Genomic DNA, 23,244 nt, shown 5'->3' with positions numbered 1-23,244 from the left:
TGAACTTGGTCAGCAAAGGCCCTTGACATTAGCCTTTACCTCTGAGAAGTAGATGGCAAGTAGGAGCAGTCCCAGTATGGAGCCCTGTGGTACCCCTCCTGTGACTAGTCTGTTAGTGGAGGTTGTATCACCAATCATGACTTCCTGGGTCCTGTCTCTGAGCCAGCTGGCAATCCAGCGAGTTATGCAGGGGTTTATACCCAGTTTGGTGAGTTTTTCAACCATTCCAGAGTGAAGTATTGCATCAAACATCTTAGCTAGGTCCAGGAAGGAAGTATGCTCCATTTTCTCCTTCATCTATTGCTTTGGTGACCTTCTCAAAGAAGTCCACCAGGTTTAGTAGGCATGACCTTCCCTTGACAAGCCAAACTGGGTTGGATCCAGTGTTTGAAGGTTGCCTATGCCTTTGTCTAAACCTATTACAGACTACAAATCACTTTTAAAACTCTTTGATGAGCTATGGGGCTGCTTGTAAGAGCAGCACCATGTATTCAGAGATGGATGATATAGCTTTATCATCTAGATTCCCAGAATGAATACAGAATGCCTAAGGGACATGGCAATGTAGATGATCTCTTGAGGCTACTAGTATAAGGAATTTATGATAAGGAATTAAATGTATGAATAAATGCACAAATGCTGTTATTTCTTCTATTTTTATATTATTTATTTATTTTATATTATTTATCCTTTGATGACTTGGTTAGTCCCAGTAGGCTAGTAGCCTCTTTTCAGGTGGGCTAGAGGTCATATTTATACTACTAGAGGAAATCTGGCAAGGGGATATGGGAACATCACCTCCTCTTTTCGAAAGGTATCCTGGAATCTTTTACATGGACATGAGCTAATACTAACTCAAGCAGACGGTACCTCAAATTAAAGTCTCATCTGAAGGACAAGATCTAAAAGCATTGGAGAAAAGGTCATCAACAATCATCTCCTACATAATCGCTAACTGCTCTACATCTAGCATGAACTTATATAATTTCACCCAACTAATTAATAGCCTCACAGTTTATAACAAGACATAAATTTCCTTATTAGACTGGATCCTATTTTCAGACCCTAGCAAATTCACCACCAAAAGGTACAATGCCAGACTTTGTCAGTCAGCATCTCCCAGACTATACAACCAGACATCTCACAAATCAACTAAACATGCAACTTGTCCATGTATAACCCAGAAATATTAATTACTACCCTATCATCCATTAATCGGAACATCCTAAAAAAACTCCCCTTAGATTATGATGTAAATAAATTAAATACAGCTTTCTTAAATATCCTAAACAGCCTTGCACCTCATAGGATGAAGAGACTAAAAACAAATAATGCAATTTGACTATCCAAAAAGAGTAGAATGCTAATGCAGGATACAGAAAAACCATAGAAAGAATGGCAAAAATATAAAACACCACAATATCTTGAAAACGTCAGAATGCTCTGCAACCATACTAAAACGCAAATAAATAAATAAATGAAAACAAAAGCTATAACAACATTCAGAACAGCAGCAAACACAACCCTAAACAATTCTAGACAACTATTAAAGAAATATTACAGCCTGGACATATATTCAACACTATGCCCTCTTCCAGTAACTCACCACTCAAAACTGAAGCAGAATTCAACTTTTATTTCATAGATAATACAACACCCTTAGCCAAGGATTCCCCATCATCTAATCCCAACCCTGCCCAACAGCCACATATCACCACATCCACTTTCACCTTCAAGCCTGTGTCCACATCATATATAAAGCTACTCTTAAACAAACTCAGACCACGCTCTACATCAGCTGATGACCTTCTAAATGAGGATCTTAAAATAGCAGCCAATAGCATTTCCTATCCTGTCTCAATCTTTATAAACAGGTCAGTCCAGGAATCCCAGCTTTCCTCTCACTGTAAAAATATCACACAGTATCCCTCTACACAAAGGAGGAAATTTAGGAGACATTACTAACTTTAGACCTATAGCAATCTTACCACCCTCTCCAAAATACTTTGAAAATGTATTCAAAAACAATTGCTAAACTATCACCTGCAGGAAGAACTCCTGTCCCCCACACAACATGGCTTCCATCCTTCCCATACTACTAACACTCACTTCTAACTTATATAGGTACTGTTAATAAAGCTATAGATAACAAACTAGTCTCATCCTTATTTCTAGACTTCTCTGAAGCCTCTGACACAGTTTGCCACAGCAAACATCTACTTCAAATGTCCAAACTAGGTCTATATTAGCCAACCCTTCTATGGTTCAAAACTACCTGTCCATTAGTTATCAGTCAGTAAAATGGCACTCCACCTTCTCTCCATGCTTCCAATCACCACTCACTAACTCCCTCCACTAATCCATACAACAGGTCTCCCTAATACAACATGACATATCTCCAAAAACTACTCAGGTAGCTTTAACAACCACTGAAACATGGATTTGTAATGCATAGGCCATGCTCATCCCCCCAAAAAACAAACTATTTTTTTCTCTAAATCCCTCTCTCATGAAAAAACAAAAATTTAAATCCTCTCTCTTAACAATACAACCACTGATGTCACTTCTCATAGTGATTTATTAAGGATTATAGAGAATGATAATCTTAAATTTGACCTGTACTTACAAAGTTGCATTTAAAAACTCACAAAAAACTACAGATACTTTATAGAGCCAAACATTTTCTTACCAAACGTAACTAAAATTTCACTTGCCACTACTTAGTTCCTCCCTTCACTACTTTACGGCACTCCCATTCCTACTAACCTCCAAGCATCACAAAGATCAAAACTTGAACAGTGCTATAATAAAGTGTCTAAATTTACAGATAATACTCTTTTCAGAACACCAGGTAAGAGGAAAAGAGGAAGGCCTAAGATAAGGTTTATGGATGTGGTGAGAGAGGACATGCAGGTGGTTGGTGTGACACAGCAATATGCAGAGGACAGGAAGAAATGGAAACAGATGATCCATTGTGGTGACCCCTAACAGGAACAGCTAAAAGAGAAGAAGATTCAATGACCAAAAAAGTCTTCTCTGTCTGCTATCCTATCAAATCTGCTGGGCATGGTCTGTTCTCATACCATGTTGCCAATGTCTGGAACTCCTTACCTCTATCAATCAGGTCAATATCATCTCTCCAGTACTTTAAACCCATTCTGAAAGACGTCTGCACTAAAATGTAGCTCTGTTCTTGCTTAACCCCATGATAAACTGTATCCCTAAATATGAAGAAGTGCCTCTTCATACCGAATACCTCCTTACTCTCCCCTCTTCTCCTCCTCTCTCTTCCTTACTTCAATCAATTTTTCTATCCTGACTCTCTTCCTAAATATGCCATGACCCTATTTTTTTCTCTCAGTTTATATTGCAATTCTATTTGTGCTATACTAATTTACCTTTAATTTCTCTACAAACTATCTAAAATTTCTCTAAATATTAAAACATTGTCATACAAGTTGTATCAATTCTTAACCAATGTTTTCATATTATGTCTAATTTGGTATAATTACTCACACTGTAGATGTTTTTGTATTATTTTTAAAGACTGTAAAATGATTGTTCTAAAAATGTTTTTGTAATACTTTGGAGTTTTTCTCCCGGGGCTTCCGCTGAAAACAGGCACCTATTCAGTCGGACTTTCGCAGTCATCAAATGTCAATAAATAAATACATTTCTAAGAACTTGACATGACAGAAGGTATGACTAGAACTGACAAGAGAACTGTTACAAATGTTAAAGTCTGTGATGGAAATTTGGTCTCATAATACCTCTCAACTGTCCAGATTCTTGGCTCATATTTTTGGTCCATTCCTCATAAAATTTGGGTACTTACATATTATCGCAACCAGATTTTCGCGGTTGTGGTAATATGCTTGTTGGCCCAAAGACGGATTATGGGGGTAAAGTTAAGGTTGAATTTGATGTTTTCTATGGATACAACCTATTTTTTTCACAAATTCATAAGCAAAATTAACGTGGAAATGTGACTCCTGTTTGCGTCCTTCAAAACTGGTTACACTGCTGTCATACTGCTGGAAATGAAACGAGAACACCTGGGAAATGTTTGGTTGAACTGCTGCCGTACTGCAAGAAGGATTATTCCAAAGCTGACAATACATTTTTTTCAGAGAATAAGATATCAAGAGCAGCAAATTTTGGGGGTAAATTATTGGCTTTATTTTACAAACATTTGAAAAGAATTTAAGTTAAAGAGAGGAACAAATAGATAAAGTACTTGTACAACAGAGGCTAAACATAATATTACATGTGCTGTTAGGTGTAAGATAAACATGTATGGAGTATCTGACAGTACCGGATGATTTTTTTGTTTTCAGATGGATAGTAGTTACTGTTTAAATGTTTTCTGGATGTTTTGGACAGCATACTTGTGGTTGTTTTCTGGATGTTTTGAGCGGCATATTTGTGGATGTTTTCTGGATGTTTTGGACCGCATACTTGTGGATGTTTTCTGGATGTTTTGGACAGCATACTTGTGGATGTTTTCTGGATGTTTTAGGGCCGCATACTTGTGGATTGTTCAGTTGTGGGTATATCATGAGTGACATGATGTCGGGAAATGGCATAACTTCAAACAGTCATTTTTTAAACTGTACACTGTTCTTCCTGTAATGTCTTTTCATAAAGTTAACATTGCCACTGTAATTCTGCATACATTTCTGGTTACATTCACACACCGGGAAGCAAGTGGTATTATCACAAAAATCTGGTTGCGATAATACGTAAGTACCAAAATTTGTGGTTTTCTGGTAACTCACTAGGATGGCCTGATGATTAAAATCTCTAAATAATGTATATATTTCAGTTTCATCCTTCAGAAAATGTATGTTAAAACAAGCTCTGTTAATCTAACAACTTTCCAAGTTTATAAGAACAATATTTAAAATATGTCCCTGTTTTGAGCTTTTGTCCCCTGATTTTGTTGGGCTTTGTCCAGATTTCTTGCACTAAGAGGTTGAGAGGCATGATGAGAACTTAAAAGTGAATTAAAAGAGAAGGTGTGCATTTCAGTGGAAAAATAAATAGATACCCAAAGGATCGACACTGCATCCGTAGGAATTCCAGGAGGATGCTGGAAAATACTGCATGTGCAGTTTCTTTCAGAAACAGTGTGATCTTAATACTGAAGAATTCATATTTATAATGTAGGGAGTGCTTTTAAGTGGGAAATGACATCACAGGCTACAATTGTTTATTTACTTCTTATGCTGCTTGTACAACTAACAGGAAATTTGTAATAAACTGTCCCAGTTCTCCATAAACAGGTCAGTTTGGTGAGTGCTACGTCTCAGTGATGTCAGAGCAGCAGGAAGTTACAAGGGGCGAATGCCTGCTGAGTGAACAGCACCGAACCTTCAGTCATGCCTTTTGAACTGCAGGGTCACACAGCGACAGAGCATAACATGTCAGTGAAAAGACTTCGCTCAGCTGATGTACCGAGTTTCTAAACTTAGCACTTGGCCATTAACATTACAGTGTATTCTGGCAGGAACTAAATGGAGGTTAAGAAGTTTTCTTACAAATAATTAATAATAAATTAATTACAAATAAGAGTAATCCTAATAGTGTTGGAGAAAAGAAGCAGAAGGTAGACTTAATCAGGAAAATAAATACAAGAAAACTCTGGCATAAGGACAGAGTTTATTTGTTTAAAATATCTACTTTTAGTTGCTCTTGTAATGAAACGTTGCTAGGAATATATAAAAAAAACAGCTATTAAAGAACAAGCATTTAATTTGAGATTATAACTAGCAGGTTCCTTGTGCATTGCCCCTTTAAAAGGAGGACAACACTTTTCTTCATACATTCTAATTCCTGTGTTCTGTAAATAATCCTAAACTGTTGTTGTAGCCTTCAGCGTATAGGCTTGGGGTTATATACGTTAGTTTATTTGCTGAGGTTGTGTGAAACTTTATTGAATCTGGATTGTGGATATTATTTCTGCATGCACTGTATTAAAAGGATTCAATACAAAACAAAATTCTCATCTCCTGATTGTAGGCAGGAACTTCCGGACAGGAGGTACATAACAAATCGCTTGTTGGCTGATCAGAGAATGAAGATGGTTCACACAGGACAGGAAACGGACTGCAGGAAAAAGGAAGAAGGAAGAGCTGCAGAATCCTTGTGCTACAAACTGGAGAAAAGTGCAATGCCGTGATGATCACAGATGGAGACTGGAGTTGTTCTGTTATTAGTACGAAATCTTTATGTTCTTTTTGCTCCCAAACATTCCCGATGTGGTTTTGGATTCTTGCATGAGCTGTGCATTAGGTAAGATACACGTCTTGATGAATGCTTTAGTAGCAGGTTTCATGCATAGATTATGCAATGCATTTTTTGCTTCTGAATTCTCAGTCATGGCAGTTGCTATTACTTAATTTTTTATAGTGCATAGTGACTGAGAAAAGCAGTATTTTGTGGTAAAGCTGGGATACAATGAGTCTGATCCTTTATTACAGTGGCTTGTATAGCCATGTTATTTTCAGACACTGATTAAAACTTATTTGGGTTAGTAAAAACAAAAATCCCATGCTGTGAGTGGAGTTAGAAGAGGGCGTGAGAACAGCTTAGTTAGCAGGAAAAGTTAAGGACTAAAGCTTCAGTGGCTTCAAAAATTTTCCAAGGCAAATTAGTTTTGTAAACAGAAAGTCATGACAGACAAAATCAAATACACCGAAGGACTTAAAGGTGTACGAAAAATAATTCCCATAGTGCTGCAGCAAAATTTGCTGACAGATAGTGACAGAGTAATAAAACATGTTACACTTGCATTATTTTCAGTCTTTGCAGGGATGGGGTTGAATAAGAAAAGCCCCTTTTGCAACCAAAAGAAGCTTACTTTAAACAGAAATGTATCACTTTTATCCCTGGGATGGAATAAAGGCATCACTTGGAAGCATTTTCTTCATTTAGTTTAAATGGCTGTTTGGTTAAATCTGCAAAATGAATATGTTAATGTATTTTCCTAATTACTGTTTTATTTATCACCTTTTGAAATGATGAATTTAAGCAATTCATTAGTTTGTGTTTTTGTTATAAAAAGGTAGGGATTTATAGCATGTAACCTTTTAGAAGGCAGAGTGTTTTGCCATGGCAACAATGTAATAATAAATGTACCTGTTGCTTCACAGTCTAGTGCAGCTGCATGCAGATGCTTTTCTATTGGCAACATTACCTAATTCCTCTCAGCCTCAACTTTCACGTTTTTACCTTGGACTTCCTTTCTTAAGATACCTCCTTTTCTTAACTGTATCTTTTGGCAGTCCACCAATATCTGTTCTTGCTTGTGTTTACAAACTCATCTACCATCAGATTGTCAATGTATTTGATGTGTTCAGGCAACTGCCTATTAAAGTGACTGGACACAAATCCATGTTATTCAGCTGGTTATATCACTGGCATGTAAAGAAAAAATATGTGAGCTTCTCTTAATTAAATGTCTGTGAAGCTTTTTTATTAAGAAATAAACTAGATCTAATTGTGGGGAAAATGCATTGTGGCACTTAAGTTATTAAGTGCCACTGCGCATATATTAAGTGCATGGATGCAGTTTAATTGTACAAACTCTAAGAGAAGAAATGTAATGCAATTCTTTGCATAACCATGATGTTAAAAGAGAAAAGTGCTGTGAACGTGGACTGTTTAGATCTTACCAAGGGATTTGATATGGTACCACACAACTGATTTATTAAAAAAAAAAAATAGAAAGACCTGGAGTGAATGTCTGGATTGTAGCATGGGTGAAATGTTAATTAACTTTGAGGAAAGGGTATCACATCGGTCAGCATTGGGGTCGGTCTTTCTGATTTTCTTTGTAAGAGAAGGACTGAAGGAGAAATTTGTCTATTTGCTGATGAATTAAAGTTATAAAACAGGGAGGGCTGATTGTGCCTCTCAACTTCTTTGCTCAAGAAGTCTTAAAGCCAAAATTAATGGAGGGACAATAGTTCAAAGTCAGAGACATTATTGAGACAATCTAATTTCCTTAAATAGCAAATAGAACAAAAGGTTTTGCATCAACATATATTTTCTGAAGAATAAGACACATGAAACGTTAATGTCTGGCATTGTTGAGTAACTGTAATCCTCAGTGATTTACGAGAAAATGAAAAAAAATGTGACAAGGCAAAAATATGAGGCAAAATCAGGGATGTTCTGCAAAACTGAACAGTTGAGAGGTGCTGGGCTGATACACAAGAAGGTTTTGAAAAGACTGTAATCTACCTGGCAAGATTGTAGTGATGGCATAAAAGATGGCAGCTTAAATTTAGTGTACAGAAATGCATTATAATACATTTGGAAAAGGAAATCAAAAGGAAGGAGAAAACAGCTGGAGGGAAGGTCATAGCATCGATAAAAGAGGAAGAAAGAGGTCTAGGCTCATACCTCTCAACTCTACAGATTTTCACAGAATGTCCAGATTTTTAGACTCAGATATTTGGTGTGTTCCTCTTAAAATTTGTGTGTGTTTTTTTTTCTGGCAAATCATTGAAGATTGAAGTCACTAAATATTACTAAATAATGACAGACATTTGAGTTTCAGACTTTATATTCTTCAGAAAATATGTAATAATGCAAAACCCGTTATTCTAGCAACTTTCTAAGTTTATTGGAGCAATATTTAAATTCCGTCCCTATTTTTAGACCACTGTCCCCCCATTCTTTCTGGCTTTGTCCAGATTTCTTGCACTGAGAGGTTGAGAGGTATGCTGGCCCTAATCATTGATATGACAGAGTAGAAAGCTGGTGTAATGCTAACATACACAAGAAAGAGCATTTACAACAGATACCAGGAGTTACTACCCCTCTGTATGTAGAATGAGATCCCATGTGTGCAGTTCTGAAGACTTCCTCAATCTAAGGACAGAAATAGTCTGGAGGTCATTCAGGGGCAGGTAATAAAATGGTAAACAGACACTATTTAAACAGGGACTAGAACAGTTTGACATGATTAATTATATACCAGTTTTCTGCTATAGATGGTAAGCTCCTGTCTGCGCTGCAAGCAATCTGGGTTCAATTACTGATCCAGGCATCAAGGGAGCAACAGTTAAACATCTCTTCTTTTCTGGAGATACATTATTTCTTTGCCTGTCAGCCCTGTGATAGACTTAGGGGAGCAGTGTAGACAGATGTCTGTAATAGGAGCATGCGTGTTGCTTCATGTGCTTGCAAACTGAACTGTCATCCCAGAGTACAGAACAGAGTAAAGGAGATAAAAGAACTGGAAGTGGGATCTTTAGAAGAGAAATAGAAACTACATAGAAGTAAATGGAATTGATTGGAGTAGTATGTGCTGAATGGTGTTCAGAAGAGGAGAGAAATTTAAGGGACTGCAAGAAATGAGCAATGTATGTAATGTTAGAGAGAATGCTAATACATAAAAATAAAATGGTATACTGCATGAAAATAAAAGTAATGCAATTATGGCTTATTTTCTATGACTGTATGTGTACCTGTGCCACTTTTTTTAAAAAATGTCTCGTAATAAAAATGTTTTAAAAAAGCTAGGCCATATCAAAAATCCCCAGCTGCAAGGATGCTGTCTTTATTATTTCATCTTACCAGGGGGGTTGCTGATTGTTGACATTAAAAAAAAATTGAGGCATGGCAGAAACTAATACCTGATGGATATCAGAAGAATCTTACTGGCTACCATGTGTCAAGGATGCAATTTGAAGATAAAATTTGGTGGATAACTCTGGGAGGTGCCGGGAAGTAATATTCCACTGAAAGAGTGGTGAATGAATGGTACGCACTTAATGAAGTAGTGGTATAGCAACAAGTAACACGATTTTAGAATGGTTGGTGAAAGCAATTATTATGAAAGATTACGGTAAAAATAAGAAATAAGCTGTTTAAGTAATATCTCTAGGACATCGAACAGGAATGGAAATGGGCAATTTAGATTGGAAAAACAGTCATTGCCTGCACAAGAATCTAAACTTTTATGTATGAGCTATATGTAACTGTTTTTTTCTCTGTAAAGTATCTAATGCTGTGGATCCTGTAACAGGGACTCAAAGTGTTTGGGATACTAAGGTTGTTGATGACAGCACAAATGATCTACAGTTGTAACCTTGAAAAAACATTGTGAATTATAGTTGTTCCTTGGTCATTTATATCTTTTCTCAGTTGATAATGATATAAACTTTAAGAAATGTGCTGTTAAGTAACGGTTTTGAATCCTATGACGGTGATGACAATAAAGATGTCGTCATTGACATAGCAGACCATAATTAAGACCAAAGTAAAAACACAATTACTTGCCACTGCTAAGGAGCAGCTAACATACAATAATGCACACAAATTCAATTAGAGTAGGATACATTTTATCGTTTAACCCGTGGAGAGCAGCAAACTCTAATTGAATTTGTGTATAATTAAGACCAAGGATTTGTTTTGTTTTGGCTCCTTGCAGTTTACAAATTAGTTGCAGACCACTACTCTCATTGTTTATCAAGTCTGGCAGACCACCTTTAGTCTCCCCCAGGCTCTATTCAATCTCTTCCGATGCTGGTGAGGAGGTTAGGGGATTGTTTTCCATCATGCTGTAGCTTCCCTTCCCACTACACTGCCCAGGACAGACATGCAAATTGTGACATACTGCTGTATCGTCCCACATTCACATTGACTGAGCCAGTGTCCACTCCTATGCCCTTTATGACAGTGTACCACCCCTCCCCCGCACATTCCTAGCTTCTGCCACAGATCGACTGTAAAGTGCACCCAAGTGCATGCCATCCACCCCACGATGGATATGCCTATTGACACTCGTGCCTCAGATGCCCGAGCTGCTAATTGATTCCAGGTCACTTGCACTGTAGCCAAGGTTTTAGCCTTCTTTGTCATGACACTAAGGAATAAGAAATATTTACAGATAACAGGTTTTCCTTTATAGACAATGTCCCTTTCATAGTTAGAAAATGATTCAAAACAGTAACGTTGTTTCCTCCTAAACGACATCTGTACAACTTTATAATAACCTTCTGACATTTAGAGCTTGTGATACAGATAATTGTAACTTTGTATTAAACATGCAGAAGGATGTAGTCAGCATGTTTCCATTAAGATACAGTACAGAAAACAATTTGTACAATTATATCCACAGATCTCAAACTGCTGTGCAGCTCTTGCACTAGTTAACTACTGAGAAATAGGCTCCATGCAGTGTATCATCAGTTCAATGATCCAGTCATTCACAGTATTAATGTCTGTTTCCCTGCACCCAGAGTACAGAATTGACAGAGGAAGAGAGTGGCTGGTCAGTCTGTCCCTACACCCAGAGTACAGAATTGACAGAGGAAGAGAGTGGCTGGTCAGTTTGTCCCTACACCCAGAGTACAGAATTGACAGAGGAAGAGAGTGGCTGGTCAGTTTGTCCCTACACCCAGAGTACAGAATTGACAGAGGAAGAGAGTGGCTGGTCAGTCTGTCCCTACACCCAGAGTACAGAATTGACAGAGGAAGAGAGTGGCTGGTCAGTCTGTCCCTACACCCAGAGTACAGAACTGACAGAGGAAGAGAGTGGCTGGTCAGTTTGTCCCTACACGCAGAGTACAGAATTGACAGAGGAAGAGAGTGGCTGGTCAGTCTGTCCCTACACCCAGAGTACAGAACTGACAGAGGAAGAGAGTGGCTGGTCAGTTTGTCCCTACACCCAGAGTACAGAATTGACAGAGGAAGAGAGTGGTTGGTCAGTTTGGCTGCATTACAATCAACCAGGACAAACGGAATGTCTCTGCACCTGTAGAAAGAAAGTGAAAAGCCTGTTTTTACTAAGATTGTTTTTACTCGTGATGTAGAGCTTCTTTATGCCTGAGTTCCTTAAAAGGGGTTTATTCCAAACTTGGCAGTGTATTTGTTATAGATCAAGAGTGAAGTCTTTATGCAGCATCTATGTTGAAAACAGAACCTCTCCATGTTTTCTTTTGTGCTTTCGAGTAGAGGGAGACACTTGAAATTCTTCTGGTTATCATATTATTGAGGTAAACTTGCTGTACAGACATTTTTGAAGGTGGTAGGGTTTGTCAATGTTTTGGCTGGGTTCTAATAGTGAGGGGCACTGATTAATGGCCAGACACAACCATGGAGGGTGTAGTTTCATAGGCACAGAGTACAGTGGTGGGATGTTTGCAATGATGTGATCTAATATATTTGTCCCCTTTTCTATTAGAGTGTACAATCCGGTGTAGTGACTTTCCATAAATGAAGTCTAGAAAGTGCAGAGCATATTTGTTTATAGCAACGTAAGTATCCCAGTTAACAGATGGATCATTTGAAATCTCCAAGTATAACAGTGTTCAGTCCAATGGTAAGGGACTGTGGCTTATTTAGATATGCCTCATGGGCTGTGTCTGACATACAGAAGTTTCTATAGCTGTCCGGGAGGTGGTAAGGGCATTTGTTGTCATTACCTAGCTCTATAGGTCTAGAGGTAAAGGAATCATGGATTTATCTGTACGCACCACCACCTGTTACAGGGATACTGTCAGTATTTGAACATGTGATGAGGATTGAAGCCTGATGGGGCAATGTGTTATCACTACATTGAAACCATGTTTCTGTAATGATGCAGGTATTTATATTTTCTGGGTTAGGAAGGCTTTTAAGGATGGAATTTTCTTATCTAGGTGTCAGACACTGCCGAGTCACCCTTAAGCTTCCCTGGTTTGGCTAAGTTGGTACATGAAGCAGGCTTATATTGCCTAAGAAAGGCACTACAGGTGTACAGAAAGCACTGGCCAGCATACAAAAGCCATGACGTTTATTTATTTAACATTTGTTTACTGGGAAGGTCCGACTGGGACAGAGCCCATTTTCAGCAGAGGCCTGGGGAGAAATGCTCCAGAAGAATCTCTTTGGAATGTGGGAGGAAACTGCAGCACCCAGGGGAAACCCATGCAAATGCAGGGAGGACTTACAGACTCTGCACAGAAAGAACCCAGCTGAGAATCGAACCAGAGAACCAGACAATGCTTACCACTGCAACACTCCGCCACTGTGAAGTGAAAGTTTCAGGCCATCTCTGGCAAAACGTCTAGGAATAACACAGTTGCCAATCTGCTTCGAGGCTGACACACACCCACATATTGGATCCTGCTTAAAGCTCCAATAACTGATGCAGTTGTAGAGTTCGGTTATCTTTTGTTTATACTGAAGCATCATTCTGAGTGAAGGTAGGTTGTTGCTGAAGACTAACTTTGTATCAGCATTGGATGTATATTCCAAAACCTCTGTCATCTTTCTGTTCATGTGGTCTAGGAATAAGTGCCTTAAGTCACTTCCACCCACATGAACTAATGACCATGTCATAGATGCCTCTAGTTTGCTGTAATCTAACTCCTGAAAGGCAGCTTATCCATCATCCTCTCCTTGCCAAGTCTTGTAAGTTGAGTATCTGTTTGTCTCATTATGAACTCACCAGGGACCAGGGCAGTCCCAGTGTTTTAGCTGGCCTATAATTCCTTAAGAGTTTAGGTAAGTTGGTATGATGACCCCTTGAGTACGGTTTCTCATAAATGGTGACAAAAACATAGTATATGAGATTGCATTATTCTACTGAGGAGTTGGTCATTCTTTCATCTTGGAGGCTTCTGAGGCTTTGAAAGAGACTTCTTAAGTACCTCTACATAAGACACCTTGCTTATAGGTATGTGACATACAGTTGCAAGGTGGATGTGGGCAGTCACGGCCTCCTGAATGCTGTGTGTATATTTAGATGAGAGGCTAGCCTCCTCTTTAGTCGGTATTAGCACCTCCCACATGTGGACTGTAGTGAAGGGAGAAGTAATAGTTGTTGGTCAGTATTAACCATGTAGAGCCCCGCCTCAGAATACCTAGGGCTTATAGGCTGGTAATGGAGTGGGAGTAAGTGATCCATACACCCATGGTCTTGGGATAATTAAGGTGATGGTGTATTGGGTGTGTTAAGCTGACTGGAAAACCTAAATGTATTGGTTAACTTAGTCTGTAGCAGAGGGATTAAAATATAGAAAGTACTGGGCATGTGCAGGTTGTACACTAGTTTATCCCAATAATAGGAAAGCCCTACTCAGCACTGTCTCTTTGGACGTGAGGGCATTGTAGTGCAGCAAAAAAAAGTAATTGGAGAACAACTTCTAGCACAGCCGGCAATGATTAAATGCAGAAAGCAGCAGAAGTAGTACTACCTTCTGGGAAAAGAAAATTACTAGATCTGGAGGAAACCAGAAGACAGCATCAGTGTTTTGTTGCAAATATAAGCACTTACTTAATAGAAGGCTGACCTGGATGTCAGATTTCTCCTTTTGAAACATTTGCTGACCTTTATGATAGGGGAGCAAACACTTGTTACCCTGTGAGAATGTCGCTGACAGACCAGAAGTGTATCTCAATTGAAGAGATATGAAAATCTGTCTATCTAGCAGGGTGCAAACAGTCCAAGGGATTTAACTAGTACCATACATGGGTATGCAGGCTGCAAAATGCACAAGGTATTTAACTAGTACCATGCATGGATATGCAGGGTGCAAACTCCATAAGGGATCTAACTAGTACCATGTATAGGTATGGTAGTGCCATGACCGAGATAAAGCACTGACTATGGCCCAGGCAACCTGAGTTGCATTAGAGGCTTAGGTATCCGAGATGCTGGCAGGGGAGAATGGCCGTGCCCTTCTTGGACAAGATTGTGCACCTGAACACACCTTGCAGTTGATCCATGGCAGAAGTTGGGGATGTACAGTTGTGTGAATTTGTCCTTAAGGAGGCTAGGTGGGGATTTAGGCTAACTTACTAAGGGAGTGAGATATTTCAGCTTGTCTTCATTGCACAGTCCACCTTTGGACATCAACAGGTGCACATGGTAGGAAGGGGAAGCTAGTGCATAATAAAAATACTGTCCATGAGCAGTGTGGTCTTTCACCATTGTTCTTGATCTTCTGTCTCAGATATGGGTCGGATGGAGCCCTGGGAGGATAAAGCAGATCTGACAGACCTGGTAAATGAGGAGAGAAAATGGTGGCAGATGATAGTCATCTGTAGACAGAAAAAAACAAAACAAAGCAAAAAAAAAAAACACAGTGGCATAAGGAAACATTTGAAGAGCATTTTAGACCATCACAAGAGTGTACAGGCAATGGGGAAATCAGTGGTCCCAGTACACTACAAGGGGAATGTGCAGTTCAAATGTCTACAGAGAGAGAGAGAGAGAGCGGGAAAGAGAGAGAGAAAATGAAAAAAAAAAAAAAAAGAAGCCATGTGAGATGGTTAACAAGTGGCAGTACAACACACTAGTGGTGAATTGTCTTGAAACTGCAGTTGCTCCCAATTATTCTAAAGGCCTGTATCCTATCCTGATTGAGGGTAAAGAAACTATTGCTAAGGGGGATACTACATCAGACATAATGAAAAGTTATGTATTGTCAGAATATTATATCCATGTTGTCAAATTTTCATCTGTTACAAACCTGTGGGTTTGTTCATGGCTGGTACTCCTCGGTTGCGGAGACTTCCATCTCTTCTTGGAATGGAAGGAACCTTCTGGAACCAGTGGCAGTACTGGTGGTCGAGGCTTTCGAAAGGTTTTGGAAACTACCAAAGAGAAGGTGCCTTCAATCACTTCAGTTCCACCTAGACTTCATCTGCACTCTGCATCTTCACTTCTACATCCTAGTCAACAGAAATAGTCATTACCAATTGCCTCCGAGGAAGTTTGCTTTTTACCTCTCTTTCTGACTATGACCACTATAGCATTCCTGCAGAGGGTGTTCCCAGAAAGAAAATGTGCAAGTGGAAGCAACTAGACTCTTCACCCAAATCTTTCACCGAAAATAATGACTTGGAAGAAGGTGAGGGTTCACCTCGCTTCCTCTCTGAAGATGTCACCTTTGGTGATATTCTCAAATTAATGAAAGATAGAGGGGGTTGATCATCCCAAGACACTTCATCTGATGAGTAAGTATTCATGGAGGCTTTGGGTACCGTCGTCCTTGGTGGCAACAGTCGTTGATCCCCTTACAGATCTTATGGCATGATGGGCATGGTGGGATCCGGATGTGGTGGAGCCTGTTCCCAAAAAGGCTGATAGAGTCTTATCAATTCCTGCAAACTGGAAGCACTGGAGTAAGGCCTACTGGTAGATGCTATGTTGGTGGTTGTAGCCATCAAGAAGGAGCTTTTGAAAGAAAGCTCATCTGTTCATCTTTCTAACAGAGAATCTAGGGTGATGGACAGATCTGAAAAGCAAACTTATGGGGCAGCAACTTTTGCCCTCAGGTCACTGAGATACCTTGCCCATTTGACAGGATTCTAGAGATACTTGATTAAAGAGATCTCCAAGTCTCTCAAGGGTTATTGCCAGTGGATGTTCAGAAGACGGTACACTCCAAGCTTTCCATCTTTCAATCTTCTTTTAATGCCTGCATGTGTCTGCTTTCAAACGAAGCTGACTGCACAGCCAGAGCAGCAGACACCAGTCTTTCCATGCACTGCCACTCCTGGATGCAAATATGTAACTTTGTGGAAGGCTTAAAATCATCTGTCTTTAATGCCCCCTATGATGGTTCAACATTATTTAGACGCGGAGTCAAGGATGCACTAACAAGGAGCCAACAAGATGGCAAGACTCTCTCTGCAGTGGGAGTACGCTTCTCCACCCCCAAAGAACATTCTCTAGGAACCAGATAGATTGGGGAAGAAGATGTGGTTCCACTAATCACAGAGCTCTTTTCATGACTTCCAAGTTGACAGACCTCCACATGGCAGAGGTGGAGGTAACTTTACTGGGTGACTCCCAAGAGGCATAGGCAGACCACAAAATCAAGGCTTTCAAGGTCCTTTCTCAGAGAAAGCCTTTTAGTGCTCCTGAACTATTGCCCAACTGCTGTGCTCTGTACGCAGTCAGGAAGTGTCTCTCCTTACACTCCCAAACCTGGTGAAAGATAACAGATTCATGGGTGCTAAGGATAATATGCAGAGGCTATTCAATTCCCTTTTCCCTCCCACCCCAGAAAAAGAAGAAAGTCCCTGATGTTTCACCCAGTCATGGGACTTAGCAGCCACAGACACTTCAAAGCTGCTAGAAAAAAGAGTAATCCAATTGCTCTCATGACCAATTAAGAGTCTGGAGTCTGTTCCAGATTCTTTTTAGTGCCAAAGAAAACTGGGGACCTAAGACTCATTTTGGATCTCAGACACCTAAACCAGTTTGTAAAACAGACAAAATTCTAGATATTCATGGTTCAGTCCATTTTCCCTCTTCTCAGGCAGGATGAGTGGATGTGCTCTAAATCTCCAGGATGCCTACTATCACATAAAAAGAGTGATGCACTCCAGGAGGTTTTTCCACTTCCAGCTGGGAGCCAATCATTTTCAGTTCAGAGCTTTGCCATTTAGAATCACCACAGCCCCCGGGTGATCACCAAGATTATGGCAGTAGTAGTAGTAGTAGCAGTGTACTTGCTCTTACTGGGGATACAAGTCTTTTCTGTATCCAGACGACTAGCTCCTCAGTGCCACCACCAAGCATCTCCTACTTACCCACTAGGATCTTGTTTTCCATTTGCTTCAAAATTTTGTAATCTGTAAACTTACCAAAATGCCAGCTGACTCCAACTCAGTTTAGAGAGTTCATCAGATGCCGCTTCAACAACAGACTTCAGATAGTCAGTCTTCCCCAGTCCAGGGTCCAGTCACTTCATCTAACAGCCCTTCAAGTTCTACGTAAGGTTAATCCAAATCCTGTTGGATCTCATAGCATCTAAAAACTCCTGGTCTGATGAAGTTTACCATTGAGTAAATGAAAATCGCTTAACAGCAAGTCGTATCAGTCTCGATTCTTTGATCTGCCTATTTGTATGTTTTACATGGGTGTGGTATTAGTTGACTATGGCTGAGAAGAGGATGGGTCCAACTGAGATGGTTATTTAAAGAAACTAACTAGTTCAAGTTAAAGACTCCCATAATAAAATTTTTAACAGAACTATAACAACCCATTAGGGGAGTCACACATCTTATGATGGGGAATATATTCTATTCCTCTAAAATGTCTGCTGTGACCTCTTAAGAGAAACTCAATAAACAGTTAGGCAGCTGGAAATTGTTTATATGTGACTGCTGAGCTAATACTCCTGTGGGCCTTTTGTAAGCCTAGTCAGACTTCCCAATGGTGAGAAACAAACCTTGTACCTTGTTTCTTTAAGGTAAACACCACAGCTACAATGCCATGCCTCACCGCTTAGAAAGAGAACACAGGGGGCCTTTTTTTTAAGCCAAGCCATGCTTCCCAAAAGGGAGAATCAAGCCCTGTACCTTTTGTTTGTAAGCTAAAAACCTTAACCTTAATGCCAATGTCTTCATTTTTAATATTTCTGCTATTGGGAAGTTTGGCTTATTTGTCACCTTTGAGTTTTAAGAAAGTGTGCTGCCTTCCGGTTGCGAAGGTGAGGTTATCTGAGAAAATATGGTATACAATGTTAGAATGCATTCAATTATCAGTCGCATGACTTTCAAAAGGTTATCAACAAGTTTGATTTAAAGTGTCGTAGTTAGTAAAGCAGGCAGTACAACCAGTGTAAAGAATTTTTATTAAAACAAAACACAGAAATAGGTAAGCGCTTTCTTCCATCCCTGGACTTCCTCAGAACTAACAACTGTTATACAAATCCTGTTTAAATAGAACTCCTGTATGGTAACAATACCAATTAAATTGAGACAATTAAGTAATACTGGTTAATAAACCAGGTAGTAGGTTATTTCTGGTATGTTTTGGACAGAGGTTACCTGATCTGGTTACTAAACTTAAATTGGAGGTAATGGATAGAAGGGACAGGCACTTTCGTTGTGTTTTAGGGACACCCCATTTACTAGTTGACATGGGCAAGGGTTCTGAGCTTAACAAAGGGAATATTTCCCTGGTATGGCTATTAAACATGATGGACTCAGCACCATGGTTAGAGAGATTGTTACCCACAACTGGGCCATTCTTAAACTAGATGATTATTTGGCATTTTAGAAATAGTTCCCAAGACCCTAGAGGGGGCACTTGGGAGAACAGACTTGAATACAAGGAACTTCTCTGGCAACTGAGGCTAGATGCCACAGTTAAGCCTGGCCTCAATGAATTTGTTTCCCTGCAGCCTGTTCTTACACTAAGAGCTGCCAAACTGTAAAACATTACATTATCTCTCTTCTAAGGTTTGTTTGTAACATGAACCTTGCATTTTTTACAACAGATTTGACTTGAAAGAATATAGATTTATTGATTTTTCTGTGTTTTTTTTATGTATTTGTTTTTTAGATGTTTTTTATACTTTTTAAAACCTGAGTTTCGTTCATTTTTTGAAGAAATTCTTTTTTGACTGGTTCCAAGTAATGATGCAATTTTTATAGTGCTCTGCATATTTATTTATGGAATTAGGTTTATTAACCAGTAGTACTTGATTAGCTTAACTTAATTGTCTCAATTTAATTGGTACTGTTACCATATAGGAGTTCTATTTAAACAGGATTTGTGTAACAGTTAGTTCTGAGGAGGTCCAGGGACGGACGAAAGCACTTAACTATTTCTGTGTTTTGTTTTAATAAAAATTCTTTCCACTGGTTATACTACCTGCTTTGCTGACTATTACACTTTTGGGATTAATAGTTTTTTATTGGTGTCATTTGAGTTGTACTCCTATTTGATTGCAAGTTTGATTTTTTAGTCTTCAAATAAATTTGTCAATTTCAACAATTAAATCAACATTTATTCTGTTAGATGAGGTATTACAGTGGTTCAGTGAATAAACTAAAAGTCTTAGGGCCTACATTAGCCAATTTACATGTTACCTCTCAGAAACCAGTACGCCAAAGAATACAAATATATCAAGCTTTCTTTATCCATTCATATAGATTATCCAAGTAAGATTGCAACAGACACCAGTCACTAGTATTAGCTACTGCCCACTTCATCTTAATATCGTTGGCGAATTTACTTAATCATAGAGTTAGATTTTGGACATTCTGACGTTACTAGACCAACACTCCCCTGGTCATCAATCTATACTGAGAGTAAAAATGTTTAATTCTCATTCTGTAGGTTCTACCCAGTGATCATTTGGATACCCTTTTAGCTACACAGTCAGTTATCAATTCTCGTTTAAGTTGTTGTAACTGTTTCATGGGGGAATCAAGTCAAAAGCCTTACCAGGATCCGAAAACACATCAGTGACTGGCGAATTTTCCAGTGAGCTAACAGTCTGCTCATAAAAACTTATCAAATTAGTGGCACATGATCTCCCTGAAAGGAATCTATGTTAACATATAACAGAGCTAATGTCTAGAACTTGCTTACACAAAAGCCACAGTGGCCTCTCTAAGCACTTACCCAATATGATAGTTCTCTACCACATATCCTGGTTTACTTTCAAAATGGGAACTATTATAGCTTCCATCCACAGTTCAGGTAAAACTGCTTCCTTAAATGATTACTGGAGCAAAAAGTTAAACTTTCTAATACACCATCTATCACCTCATTAGTAGAGCACTTAATACTTCAACATCCTACCTCTGAAAAGTTTATACACCATGGAATATAAGGACAACTGTACAAGTCTTTCCTTGTAACTAACTCTTCTTCTGTTACTTATTCTTGTAGTAAAATACTGTGGGACCCTTTCATACAGCACAGACAAAATGAATAATCAATACTCTAAGGGGATACAAAAACACTGATCTAAATAAAGGTAGAATAATATCCAGACACCTGGATGATATTAAATAAAAAGTCATACATTGGCAGATGACACATCTTTATTATTGCACAAGTGAACAGTTCAAACATCAGTGACCTTTCCTCAAGGACATCAACATTTTTAACAATCTTAACTGAATGCAAAATCCAGTATTAGTGGAGTATAGGCAGTTCTTATTATTCTGACCAACGTTCAACAGAACACTTCCTGGCACTGAATGCAGTATTTGTCAATTCTGCCCACCCAAAGAGTTCATCCAAATATATTTGGAATGAAGTGCCTGAATCAGTGCAGAAGTTTCATAAAGCGGTAGAAAAATAAAATGTACAGAAACTAAAAAGGGCAGGCAATTTTTAAGAATAACAGAAAAGGGCAGGCAATTTTTAAGAATAATAAAAAAGGGATTATCACACATGCGTAATATGGTAACAATGGCAGAGAAGCTTTGTAAATACACTGACCACGGCAGCAGATGTGTGTAGGATCTCTGTTGCATTTACATTTGTTACCTATAGTAATTAGTTTGTAAATACATGACCACGGCAGCAGATGTGTGAGTAGGATCTCTGCTGCAGTAACATTTGTTATCTATTGTAATTAGTTTGTAAATACACTGACCACAGCAGCAGATGCTTGAGTAGGATCTCTGTTGCAGTAATATTTGTTACCTATAGTAATTAGTTTGTAAATGCACTGTGGCAGATGAATGAGAGGTCATGTTTCCAATAGGACAAGATACTAAAATGTCTTGCCATTTAGTGTTAGGCCATGTTCCTGGCACCACTGCTTTGCACGCGTGGATGATCTAGGAGTCCACTGATAGCTTTAAGTCAGCTGCACACTTAGCCACAGACCCGTAACATCAATCAGCCTGGATAACAAAAAAATAAATACCAAACGGACACAGTCATAGTGCAAATCCCTAGTGGACCTCACTAGTAGATGATTATGTCTCTTCCACCATTACATTTGGTTAGTGAGCTACTTTGGTATTCAGTGGGTTGCATAAGGCTTTCCACTTAGTATGATTAGTCTTGTCAATAATGTCAGAATGAGGGATTCTATAAAAGGCCTTTGCTAGGTCGAGGTAAGTTGTGTGCATAGTTCTCAACCAATCAGGGACAAATCAAGAATTAATCAGGGACATGTAAAATAGTAGTACTTTTTAACCTGAGACATTGACAGAATAAGAGACTCTGAATTAACATACATTTTCTGAAGTAAAAGAAGTCTACAACTCTTTTTATTGTCATTATTATTTAAGTGTAATTCACTACCTTTTCCCCAAAGGCCACCAGTCTTAGAAGGGATTAAGAGGGACAGAACTAAAATGGGAGTCAAAAAAGGGACATCCCTAACAATCAGGGACAGTTGAGAGGTATGGTGGTGTGTACAGAGCTGTCTTCATTTAATGCCTCAGTAACTCTTTCCATAGAAGTCATCTAAGTTTAGTACAGAATCTGCCTTTTACAAATCCAAACTTGATGGGTCCAGGAAATTACAGGTTGCCATCGTTGTTTGCAAGCTGTATAAAGGTGTGTTCCATTGGCTTTCATATAAGATGGGTAAGGCTGATTGGTCTGTTAGTGCATAGATCACTAGAGGGCCTGCCCTTGTGGAGTGGGATAATACAGTTGTTCTCATTACCGCTAGCATAAAACCATTTGAAAGGCTGGGGTTAAACATACTGTGCAGCAATTCAGTGAGACTGTGCTTAGTACATACAAAAAAGTAGATGAGCCCATTATCTGGACATACAGAACTAATGCTCTTGGCCTTGGATACAGCCCTCAGGACCTGATTTGAGGAGGCTACAAACAGGATGGTATTTGGGGAAGTTTGGGTAAGACAAGGGGGGGTTAATTTTTCAGTTAAATTTATCTGCTAGTATGTTGGCTATGTCTCAGCGGGTGAGTATGGATTAGTATTATGCATCAGTTCAGTGCAGAACTGGGCAAAGTTTCTAAAACGTATACCAGCTGTTAAAAAGCTTAGCAGTTATCCTTTACAGTAGCGGAGATTTTCAACTCGTACTTGTTCTTGGAGGATTTGATTTTGCTTCTAAGTGTTCAACTTATTTAGATCACTTTTTCAGCTTAACATATTCAATTCATTCTTTAGAGGAATCTGTTTCTTCCTTTTGTCATGTAGCTTATGTTAGGATTCCTAAGCGTATCATTGTGTTTGTGTTTACTACAGACTGACACTGCTATACAAGCACTAAGGTATGACCAGAAACTGTCTGTGAAAGCAGTGGTGAATGCTCCTGGATCTTCAATGGGAGGGTGGTCTTAAATCGCATCAGGCATAATTTTTTCTGCAGAAGATTTGCCTTTGAGAAATCTCTAAAGGGAGTAGGACCAGAGGGCAGATTAGGTTTCACCCTCATAGGGAATACTACTGAACAGTGGTCAGATCTGACCACGGATGAGACAATGGCGATAATAACACTGGACCACATGCAAGTGCAAATCCAGAACACCGACTGACATGGTTATGCAAAGTC

The 23,244-nt window shown here is 39.0% G+C and overlaps 1 long non-coding RNA gene across 1 annotated transcript in view; it reads left to right on the top strand.

Annotated features, from left to right (window-relative positions):
- The first annotated feature begins 5,405 nt into the window (after window positions 1-5,405).
- The window catches only part of LOC122813861, a 50,307-nt gene continuing 32,468 nt past the window's right edge, over window positions 5,406-23,244 (top strand). Inside the window, exons 1-2 of the long non-coding RNA XR_006366738.1 lie at window positions 5,406-5,522; window positions 6,022-6,294. This is a non-coding gene — a long non-coding RNA (uncharacterized LOC122813861). The remainder of the gene's footprint in view (window positions 5,523-6,021; window positions 6,295-23,244) is intronic.

Source organism: Protopterus annectens, chromosome 10.part0, assembly GCF_019279795.1.
Source record: "Protopterus annectens isolate FY-2018-M chromosome 10.part0, PAN1.0, whole genome shotgun sequence".
NCBI classification, from domain to species: domain Eukaryota; kingdom Metazoa; phylum Chordata; order Ceratodontiformes; family Protopteridae; genus Protopterus; species Protopterus annectens.
Note: the sequence above shows the minus strand (reverse complement) of the source record. Positions and strands in the feature narration are given on the sequence as shown.